Here is an 11,842-nt window from a genome sequence, read left to right on the forward strand (position 1 = left end):
ATGGTTGAGGGAGGGCTTGTAGGAGTGTAGACGCTGGCCGTGTGGACACATGGGGAAGGACCATTGCAGCAAAGGGGACAGTGGGTGCAAGAGCCTGAGGCTGGAGTGTGGCTGGTGGGGGATGGGTTGGTGAGGAGATGGGATGTAGAGGTAGCGAGGGGCCAGGAGGTTTGGGTAAATGGGGTGGGAGTCCTGGAGACCTTTGTGAAGGTTTTGGCTTTTACTGAGTAAAACAGGGAACCAACGGAGGACAGAGGAAGTTAGCTGAGTGAGATTATCGGGGATGGTGGTTGGGGCAGTAGTTGTATTAGGGTTCTCCAGAGACACAGAACTGATAGGATAGGTGTATCATCTATCTACCTATAGATCAAGAGAGATTTATTTTGAGGAATTCGCTCTCACGACTGTAGAGCCTGACACGTCCAGTATTTGCAGGGTCTGCCAGCAGGCTGAAGACCCAGGGAGAGAGGCTGATGTGAAGTTCAAGTCTGGAGATTAAAAAAAAAATAGTCCAGAGGAATTGTTCTCTCTTCCTTGGGGCATCTCCGGCCTTTTTCTCTTGAGGCCTTCACCTGACTGGATAAGGCCCACCCATAGTAGGGAGAGTAATCTGCTTTATTCAAAATCTACTATTTAATTGTGAATCTTATTGAAGAAGTACCTTCACAGCAACATTAAGACTAGTGTTTGACAAATATCTGGGTTCTGTGCCTAGCCAAGTTGACATATAGAATTTATCATCACCATAGTGTGGAAAGATGTTGGCTGCTGGTACCCAGGCATCTATCTCTTTAGGTTCTGAGAACACGGCTGGGAGGTAGGTACTGTCACGAACTAAAAACCGTGGTGTGTCTGTGCGTGAAGGATGGTGCTCAGTCCCATCAAAACTGTGTCAGTTGTTCCCCTCAGTTCTCAAAGAATCTCTGTGGAGCTCACGTGCAGCCCCTTCTCTCAGCCTGAGCCATGGTTTAGGGCGTGAGCATTATCGGGGAGAGTTGTCCTTCCGATCATCCCTCCCTGGCTCTCCTCTGCGATTCTGTGGAATCTTCAGTGGTCTTACTTCTCCATTGGTCAAAATGGGGGAAAGAGACCCCCCCAAAATCCTTATGTAATTCAGCTCTTATGAGTCACCATCCCTGAGGAATTCCCCATCTTATTTCAAACATCCAGATGCCATATGTGTTTGACTCCCATTTGGCTTGAGCTGGGACCCGGGATAGCCAAGGACAAGATCTGTGCCAATGGCATCCACCGTCAAGGGAGACTTGGAGTTGCCAGCCGGGCAGTGAATCAGAGAGGCAGGGAACGGGTGAGGATGTAGCTGGAGTTAGGAAAGAGGGAAGTGGAAGAGGAGAGAGAGGAGCTGTGGAAGTCTGAGTGTGAGGAATCCTGGAGCAGCCCTGGGGTGTGAGAGAGTGGGGCAGCAGAAGGGAGCGATTTTGAGAAACGTTTCTATGGGCTGGGAGCTGAATCCCCTTTCATGTTCTTAGAGATGCGCAAGCGATAACTAGATGTTTTTGATTACTGAAGTGTAATTGACATATAATGGTATATTAGTTTTAGGTGTATAAGAAATAGAATTTTTTGGAAACCACTTTTGGCTCCAGGGCTATGATATTTTGTGTATGGGACTCCATGGGGAGATGGAGCCATGTGGATTCTAGCCTTTTTTTTTTTTTTAAAGATTTATTTATTTATTTTGGGGGGAGGGGCAGAGGGAGCAAATCCCACCAAGTGTGGAGCCCACCATAGGGCTCGATTGCATGACCCCTGAAATTATGACCTGAGCTCAAACCAAGAGTTGGACGCTCAACAGACTGAGCCACCCAGACGCCCCAGGATTCTAACTTTTTACACAGGGTTATAAATATCTACATATCGTGTGTGGTAGAAAAGTAAGAAGGCTTTGCCGTCAGACAAACCGTCCCATTCCAGCTAGGCGACCTAGAATACGATGGGCAGAAGGGGCGCCTGGGTGGCTCAGTCGGTTAAGCGTCTGCCTTCAGCTCAGGTCATGATTCCAGGGTCCTGGGACAAATGGTCACATTCCAGCTAGGCGACCTTAGAGTGAGATGCTGCTGATTCTTCCCCTTAAAAAAAAAAAAAAAGTAACCTGTATACCCAACATGGGGCTCAAACTCAACCCTGAGATCCAGAGTCGTAGGCTCCACTGACTGAGCCGGCTTCTCAAAGCTGTAGTTTCTATCTTCTGTTGGGTGGAGTGAATCAAGCCCGCTGGAGGATCATCACAGGATAAAGTGAGGTGAGGCAGGCAGAGGCTTTCCCGGCGCAGGACTTACCGTAGGCCATCCTTCCGTCTTCCTACTCTCCTGCCTCACGCATCATTGACATAGACCTGAATAGATTTTCTGCCTCCCCTGAGCTAATGGAGATCTTCTAAAGACCTCTGACTCTTGGCGTGGCATTTGCTTCTGAGGGGATCAGGGGCTACGGGGGTGCTGGTTACTGAGAACAAAGATGGAAGAGCGGCTGGCTTCCCATGCCCTTCACACCGGTGTTCCCAGCAGAGTCAGGAACTGGGGAGATGGAGAGGGCAAGCCTGGGCTGGAAGACCGTTTCCTGAATGAGCAGAAGCTGAGAAGTCACAGCTCCTCATATAGTGCTGGAAATATTTTTCCTTTATCTTAATTAATGATTCCTACAGTTGCTGTTAATGGGCCAGCCTATCGAGAACACGCATGGGAGTTACACTTTGCAATCAGACATTTCCAAATGTCTCCTCGCTCCTCAGCAACAGACTTGCTTAGAGATTAGCCCCACCTTGTGGAGAAGCCTAAAAATGATGAAGTGACATGCTGGTTGAAGGGAAGGAATCGAGGCAAAATAAGCTTGAATTTTAATTTTTTTTCAGAAAATACCTGTAAGTTTTACATAATCAGACCATTCATATTTGTGTGAAACTTGTAACTATATTTTTAAAAAAGTTAATTTTTTATAGGGGTTCTCGGGTGGTTCAGTTGGTTAAATGTCCAACTCCTGATCTGGGCTCAGGTTTTGATCTTAGGATCATGAGCTCAAGCCCTGTGTTGGGCTCCATGCTGGGTGTGGAGCCTATTTAAAAATTTTTTTTTTTTTTTTAAGTAATCTCTACACCAAGTATAGGGCTTGAACTTGAGACCCCAAGATCAAAAGTCTCAGGTTCGTCCGCCTGAGCCAGCGAGGCACCCCTTATAAATATTTCTATAGGTGATGAAGTCACTTCATCAGGTGATATTGACTTATAATTGCACACTATCTTAAAAAAAGCAAAATAAGACACCTCCACATAGTTTAGTCTTAATTTCTTTTAAAATTTTATCTGTTTATTTATATCATTTATTTTATTTTTTCACTGACGTGTACTCTTTAATCCCTCTGTAATTTAGAATCTCTTTCTTGGTTTCTCTCTTTTTTTCCTTTTGCTTATTTGTTTTGTTTCTTCGGTTCCGCATATGAATGAGATCATAGGGTTTGTTTTTCTCTGACTGACTTGTTTGGCTTAACATTGTACTCTCTGGCCCTATCTGTGTTGTTGCAAATGGTAACATTTCATTCTTTTTATGGCAGTAATATACACACATATACGAATATGCCACATCTTCATCCATTCATCTGTTGATGGACACCTGGGCAGCTTCCATATCTTGGCTGTTGTAAATTGTGCTGCTATAAACATAGGGGTGCATGTATCCCCTTGAATTAGTGTTTTTTATTTTGGGAGACAAATACCTAGTAGTTCGATTACTAGATTATAGGGTAGTTCTATTTTTAACTTTTTGAGGAACCTCCACACTGTCTTCCACAGTTTGCATTCCCAAAAGCAGTGCATAAGGGTTCTTTTTCCCCCCACATCCTCGTCAACAACACTTGTTTTCTGTGTTTTTGATTTTAGCCATTCTGACAGGTAGGAGGTGATATCCATTATAGTTTTGATTTGCATTTCCCTGCTGATGAGGGATGTTGAGCATCTTTTCATGTGTCTGTTGGCCATTCTGTATGTCTTATTTGGAGACATGTCTGTTCATGTCTTCTGCCCATTTCTTATTATTATCTTCTATTATTTAAAAAAAAGATTTTATTTATTTGGCAGAGAGAGAGAGAGAAAGAGAGCACAAGCACAGGGAAAAGAAGGGGGAGAAGGAGGCACCCTGCAGGAGCCTGTCCGGGGACGTGATCCCAGAATCTGGAATCATGACCTGAGCTGAAGGCAGACGCTTAACCGAGTGAGCCGCCCTGGCACCCCTTCTGCCCATTTTTTAATTGGATTTTTTTTTTTTTTTTGGTATGGAGTTGTATCAGTTCTATATATATTTTGGATATGTCATTTGCAAATATTCTTCTCCCATTCTGTTGCCTTTTAGTTTTGTTGATTGTTCCCTTCACCATGCAGAAACTTTTTAATGTAGTCCTAATAATTTAGTTTTGCTTTAATTTCCCTTGCTATATCTAGAAAAAAAGTCGCAGTGGCTGATGTGAGAGAAATTACTGCCAGTGCTGGTTTCAGGTCTCACGTTTAGGTCTTTAATCCATTCTGAGTTTATTTTTGTGTGTGGTGAAAGAAAGTGGGCCAGTTTCATTCTTTTGCCTATAGCTGTCCAGTTTGCCCAACACCATTTGTTGAAGAGATCATCTTTTTCCTAATTTATATTTATTCCTTCTTTGTTGAAGATTAATTGACTGTATGACTGCAGGCTTATTTCTGGATTTTCTGATCTATAGGTCTATTTTTATGCCAGAACCATACTATTTAATTACTACAGCTTTGTAATATAACTCAAAATCTGGAATTGTGATACCTTCAATTTTGTTTTTCTTTTTCAAGATTGCTTGTGCTATGTGAGATCTTTTGTGGGTACATGAAAATTTTAGGATTGTGTGTTCTAGTTGTGTGAAAACTGCTGCTGGTATTTTGGTAGGGATTGCATTAAATGTGTACATTGCTTTGGGTAGTACAGACATTTTAACAGTATTTGTTCTTCCATCCATGGTCGTGGAGTGTCTTTCCATCTCTTTGTGTTGTCCTGAATTTCTTTCATCTGTATTTTATAGTTTTCAAAGTGCAAGTCTTTTACCTTTTTGGTTGTTTATTCCTAGATATTTTGTTTTTGGTGCAATAATAAATGGGATTATTAATTTCACTTCCTGCTGCTTCACTCAGTGTGTAGGTATTTGGGTGCTCCGATCTTGGATCCATAAATATTTGCAATTGTTACAGCCTCTTGTTGGGTGGTCCCCTTTATTATTATACAGTATCGCTCTTTGTTTCTTGTTTCAATCTTTGTTTTAAAGTCTATTTTGTCCAACATAAATATTGCTACCTCGGTTTTCTTTTGACATTTGTTTGCATGATAAATGTTTCTCCATTCCCTCACTTTCAATCTGCAGGTCTTTTCTGGTCTGAAATGAGTCTCTTACAGATGAGTATTTTTTTTTTTTTAAAGATTTCATTTATTCACTTGACAGATCACAAGTAGGCAGAGAGGCAGGCAGAGAGAGAGGAAGAAGCAGGCTCCCCGCTGAGCAGAGAGCCCGATGCGGGGCTGGATCTCAGGATACTGGGATCATGACCTGAGCCGAAGGTAGGTGGCCTGAGCCACCCAGGCACCCCGAGTATTGTTTTTTTTTTTTTTTTTTCTCTGCTCTGTCACCCTGTGTCTTTTGATTGGAGCATTTCATCCATTTATATTCAAAGTATTTGTTGATAGATAAGTATTTATTGCCATCTTGTTCCTTATTTTGTGGTTATTTCTATAGATTTTCTCTGATCCTTTCTTGCTCTTTTTCACGGTTTGTTGGCTTTCTTTAGTGATATACTTGGATTTCTTTTTCTTTATTTTTGCATATCTTTTGCTGTTTTTTGATTTGTGGTTACCATTAGGTTTGTATAGAACATCTTCTGCACAGAGCAGTCTATTTGCAGTTGATGGTCACTTAAGTTTGAACCCATTCTTTACCCCTCTCCCCATAAATTTTAGGTATATGGTGTCATATATTTTATACCTTTATATTTTGTGAATCTCTTGACTGATTTTTACAGATATTCTTGCTTTTCCTGCTTTTGTGTTTTCTACTTTTCTTACTCTTACTTATGGTCTCTTCTTTTCACTCAGAGTCTCCTTTAAGCTTTCTTGTAGGGCTAGTTTAATGCGCTCCTTTAGTCCTTGTTTGAGAAACTCTTTTATCTCTCCTTGTACTTTGAATGATAGCCAGCAAGCCCATTCCCTTTTGACCTACAAAATTTCTTTTTTTTCCTTTTCTTTTCTTTTTTCTTCTTCTTTTCCTTCTTTCTTTCTTTCTTTCTTTTTTTTTTTTTTAGGATTCAGGAAGTCCATTTGTTTTTATGGCACACGTGACAGTCATGGGGCTGGTGTTGATGAAAGAAAGGGACTGTTGACATATGGACATACCATATTCACGTGGGAATTTTCTTTGCATTTTTAAGTTTTTAAAATTATTAACTTTTATTAATCTATCATGTAAATCCTATATAAACGTGCAGGAAGCATGTGAATTTCTGAATCTTGGGGGGAAATTTGATCTGAACATTTCTGCTGAAAAATCTGCTGATAACCTCATAGGGTTTCCTTTGTATATAACAGTCTTCTTTTCTCTTGCTGCTTCAAAATTTTTTTTATTTATCACTACTTTTGTCATTTTAATTAGTATGTGTCTTAGTGTGGACCTCTTTGGGTTGACTTTTGGGGGAGATCACTGTGCCTCCTGGATCTGGATATATGTTTCCTTCCCCAGATTAGGAAATTTTTCAGTCATTATTTCTTCAAATAAATTTTCTGCCCCCTTTGTCTCTTTTCTTGTTCTGAGAACCCTATAATGTGAATGTTATTATGCTTCATGGATTATGGACTTACCCTTAATTTCCTGCAGAAAGAATTATTTTCACAATTCTAATGTATTCCCTTATGTCAGTTTTTTAGCAAATCTAGGACAAAGTGTGCTTATGATTACCCTAGATTTGAAAAAGGATTCCTATAAGCTCTGAGAGGCTAAGTAAACCATCTAGGGATAGAGACAAGAAGCAGAGAACTGATGGGAAGGTTTTGGGTTATATAGTCAAAGCTTCCTCTATTTTTGCAGAAGTATAACAATGTTGTGAAATGCAACAGACTGATAAGTTTTCTTTCTCTGGGTATGACAAGTGTCAAGGAAGGGGCTGAAGCAGGATGCAGAATCCCTTCTTATTCAGGAAACTTAGACCAACTCTTTACCTTCAGATATGCAGAAAAACCATGACTAAGGAGCCCTAAGTTCTTGCCCTAGCCAGTCACCATCTGCCTTTATCATTTTGGGGAAAGGACTAAAACTTCCAGGCATGAGTTACATAATCTGTCCTGTTAGGAAGTTGGGAAAAGAAGATCTTGTAAGAGTCCATCTTTTAGGTTCTAGGAGTTGGGTCAAACTGGAAGCATTGCACGATGCACGGGAGGAGGGCCAAAAGTGACCTGCCTCCCAAGAGGTGCCAGGTGTGGGTTGAGAGAGAAGTAACTGTTCACAGATGTAGGTTCACTGGGAATGTGAGCTTCCTGCTCACAGAATTTACCTGTGCCTTCAGGATCTGGTGGACCTTCATTATGTAAGTCTGAATTTGTGACCTGAAGGATCAGAAAACACTGGATTCATAATGGCAATTCCAGGTACCATGGGTACTATGAGTTTCTGTCAGACCCAGTAGCAAGCCAGGAGCTGTTTCAAAAATGAGTTATTGCCAAAATAGGCAATATGTTATGATTTTTTTCTCTGAGTTCCATGTAGCATCCCATCCTCCCCAGAAGCGTCAAGCTAGGTTAAATGTTCAGAAAGGTTTGCACCAGCTGGAGCTGGGTCTTGACCCAGGCCACCCAAAGCTGGAAGTCTTAGACGCTATTGAGTACATGGCAGGAACGATATACCCCAATATGGGACATACTGCCTCCAAATCCAAAGAGGCTCAACAAGAATTGTGTTTCTTTCTAGTTCAAGAAATCCCATTTGGAACAGCAGCTCTAATTGGAGTCAATCCCTGATGAAGCTTCTTTCATATCATCTCAGTGCTTCTCTCCCAAGAGCAGTTTTGCTCTGACAATGTTTGGAGACATGGTCACAAGTGGGGAGGCTGTCCTAGTGGCATCTAGTGGCTAGAGGGCACCGATGCTGCTACGAATTCCACAGCATAAGACTTATCCAGCCCAGAATATCAATGGTAGCAAGACTAGAGCCCTGAGCTCTTCAGTCTTGAGATAGGTCCTAGTAGAAGAGGCAATTTTAAAGGACTTGTGGTAGGGATTGCCACCTGCATCTGCTATATCTTTGATGGTGGCCCTGCTTTCTGTTTTCACGGGAAGAGATTGTTCCAGGAGAATCTATACCTGGAAAAATGTGGGATTCTGCCATTTGCCAAGGGTATCTCTTGTGATTATACACTTAGGCATTGTGGAAGTGACCACAGGATGTGTTCACCTGTCTGCTGGGTCACAGAATGAGTTTATGTATCTGCTGGGTCACTGTGTGAGAGATAACAGTTTCAAACATCATTTATCACTAACTCAATGCTCCCCCATTTAACTGGTGGCCACACCGCATGCTTTGCCAGCTCAGAGCAGGATTCAGTGATTTCCAAAGGTTTGGGACTCTCCGTTCCCCCTGCACTGTCACATTGCTTGGCGGCTGCTACTGGTAGATCTGCATTCTTCATCTTGCCCATAATTGGCAATTGCAGGTGGCCTTGGGGCTTCTAAATCCAGGGGCGTTCAATGTCAGCTTCATTCCAGGCAATGAAAAATGACAGCTTAAGCAACTGATTTGCCCCCGTGGGCTGTGACTCTCAGTGTCCCAGTGTCTGAAGGCAACTGGATACAAGCCAAGCTCAGATTCTAGTTCCTGTGAGGAGCTATTCTCTGAGTTTACTTGGCTGTTGTTCTCAGTTATAGATATCAGTATTCATTTTAGTTGTTTGAAGTGTGATGGACTCTTTTAGAGGAACAACTACCAGACTGAATCATTAGAAATTTTGAATGAAACAAACCTAGGCTGATCTTCTAAAACCATACAATAGACCTGGGCCACTGTGGAAAATGACTTCTCCCTGATTAGTGAGCCACCACCCTGAGTCTGGCTCCAGAAACTACTACCTTGGCCTTAATTTGCACTAGCAAAAGAGATGTCCCACACCGTACCTTGCCCGGAAGCTTAGTCTGTCCAAGATCTCCCACAAGTTTGTCTGAATGGAAGAACCTGCATTACATATGGACCTCTGGCTGGAAGAGAGCTGCAGAGTGGTTCTGTGAAATGCAGTTTTTAGCTTTCAGGTTACTACAATGCAAAAAGCAAGAAGATACGGTATATATAGATATACAATGGAATATTATTCAGCTTGAGAAAGAAGCAAGTCCTGGTATTTGCAAGAACAGGGATGGACCTTGAAGACATTGTACTAAATGAGGAGTCAGACAGAGAAAAACAAATACTGTATGATATCACTCGTGGGATGTGGGATCTAAAAAAAGTTGAAAGTCATAGAAACGAAGAGTGAAATGGTTACTAGGGATTGGGGTTGGGGGGATGGGACAGACATTGTTTAAAGGTACAGACCTCGGGCGCCTGGGTGGCTGAGTGGGTTAAAGCCTCTGCCTTCGTCTCAGGTCATGATCCTGGGGTCCTGGGTTCGAGCCCCAAGTTGGGCTCTCTGCTTAGCAGGGAGCCTGCTTCCTCCTCTCTCTCTCTACCTGCTTCTCTGCCTACTTGTGATCTCTGTCAAGTAAATAAGTAAAATCTTAAAAAAAATGTACAGACTTGCAACAAGTGGTGAATAAGCCCTAGAGATCTAAGGCGCAGGATAGTGAATGTCAACAAAAATACTGTATTGTAATCACTAAACTAGCTAAGAAACTGAAAATATCCCAAAGGCTAAAAAGAAACGATTATCATCTAATGTGATAGAGGTGCAAATTTTGTTATAATGGCAATCATTACCATATATAGATATATCAAATCAACATGTTATATACCTTCAATTTACTCAATATTACAGGTCAAATATATTTCAATAAGAAGTAAATATGAAAAGCCCAACAAAAATTCGGCAAACAAACACTAGAAGTGGATTGGCATGGGTGTTGAATGAGCCAGTTTTCAATATCCACTTCGGTAAGCAAACCAGAATTTTATGTAAGGCGGAGATGAGCGAACACGTGCAGGTATAGCCATACTAATTACTGGAAGGCTGAGTACCTTCATTTCATATGTAAGTAACCCCTGCCTCAGAATCCCCGAGGGCCCCATTGTTGCCATGGCCACCATGTCCCCTCCCTTGGAATCCTCGAACTTCTTCAGTTTTCCAGCAATTTAAGGACTATTGCCTGGCACAGAGCTAGGGGCTGCCATCTGCTCTCTTTGTGTGTGTGTGTGAGCAAGACCCTCCGTGTCCCTACACTTCTGCCTCTTGGATGCCTGCCATTTGCTCCCTCCTGTGGACTCCAGAGGGTTGGTCCACTCCACCGATGGTCACCAGCTCCTGGGAAAACCCCCTGCAGCCTGCCATAGGGATGTCCTATGCCCTGCAAGCGTCCTACCTGCCGAAGCCAGCTTACCTTGGCTTCTGGGCCATCCATGTGTCTCCTCCTGGCCAGGCGGGCTCAGAAGTGGTGGGGAAACGGTGGTGGCACTGGCGCCCCAGTGGGAAGGTGCCTGGTGCCCTCTGGGTGGGTGAGCCTGTGGTCGTGGGCTCTTGCAACTGTGTTCTCCTGAGGACTCTGGCTCTGAGAAAGCTGGGGTAAGACATACAGCATTGCTCTGGGCCAACCGTGTTCTAAAAAGATTTGTTTGGATACTATAATTAGTGTTCCCCTCCCCCAACCTCATTCTACAAAGGAGGACACTGAAGCACAGAGAAGATACTTTATACCAAAGCTCCCAAACTGTCCTCAACCACATGAGAGCACCGTTGCTCATGGAACCTGAACGGTTGGGTTTGATTTTAAATATGACATGCCTTGGGGGCACCTGGGTGGCTCAGTGGGTTAAAGCCTCTGCCTTTGGCTCAGGTCATGATCCCAGGGTCCTGGGATGGAGCCCTGCATCGGGCTCTCTGCTCAGCAGGGAGCCTGCTTCCTTCTCTCTGTGTGCCTCTCTGCCTATTTGTGATCTCTGTCTGTCAAATAAGTAAATAAAATAAAATAAAATAAATATGACATGCCAGCAAACACCCTTGAAGACTTGCTTGCTTATTAGTTTCCTCTTGCTGCTGTAACAAATGCACAAACTTGGTGACTGAAAACAACCCAAATTTATTTTCACACTGTCTTGTAGTCAGAAGCCCAAAGTCCGTTTCACTAGGCTCAGATCAGGGTTTGGGCAGGCCTTCTTTCTGGAGCCTCTGGGGTCAGTCCCTCTGCTTTCCCGTTCCAGTTCTCGTTAGTGTATAGGTTGTAAAATATTAATATCCCACAACAGTAAATACTTAAAGGGCTCATTCCCGGAGAGGAGACGAGCCATGGGAACACGTGATTACACTGTGCTGGGCTCTGTGTGAGGACGGAGGGAGGTAGCGATGGAGACCCAGGAGTGACTTCCGGGAAAGCTTTCCTGTGGAGGTGGATGAGTCCCAAGCAAGCTGGAAGCAAAGAACAGGAACTCACCAAGTGGAAAAGGTACAGGGCATTTTTCATGAAACAGCAAGATTGGAACCCCCAGTGTGTTTGCGGCATTGTAGTATTACTAGAGCAGATGCTGACGGGGCGTCAAGGGAGCAGGTTTGGGGTCGGGAGTGAGAAGAAAGCCTGGAGCCCCAGAGCAACAAGACAGTGCGGTGCTGCTCAGTTCACAGTGCTCACAGCAAGCTGCCACTCTT

At 43.2% G+C, this 11,842-nt stretch overlaps 1 protein-coding gene across 1 annotated transcript in view; it reads left to right on the forward strand.

Annotated features, from left to right (window-relative positions):
• DNAH5 (dynein axonemal heavy chain 5) overlaps positions 1-11,842 on the forward strand; it is a 264,535-nt gene that overhangs the window by 16,422 nt on the left and 236,271 nt on the right. The window lies entirely within an intron of this gene.

Source organism: Mustela erminea, chromosome 3, assembly GCF_009829155.1.
Source record: "Mustela erminea isolate mMusErm1 chromosome 3, mMusErm1.Pri, whole genome shotgun sequence".
NCBI classification, from domain to species: Eukaryota; Metazoa; Chordata; class Mammalia; order Carnivora; family Mustelidae; genus Mustela; species Mustela erminea.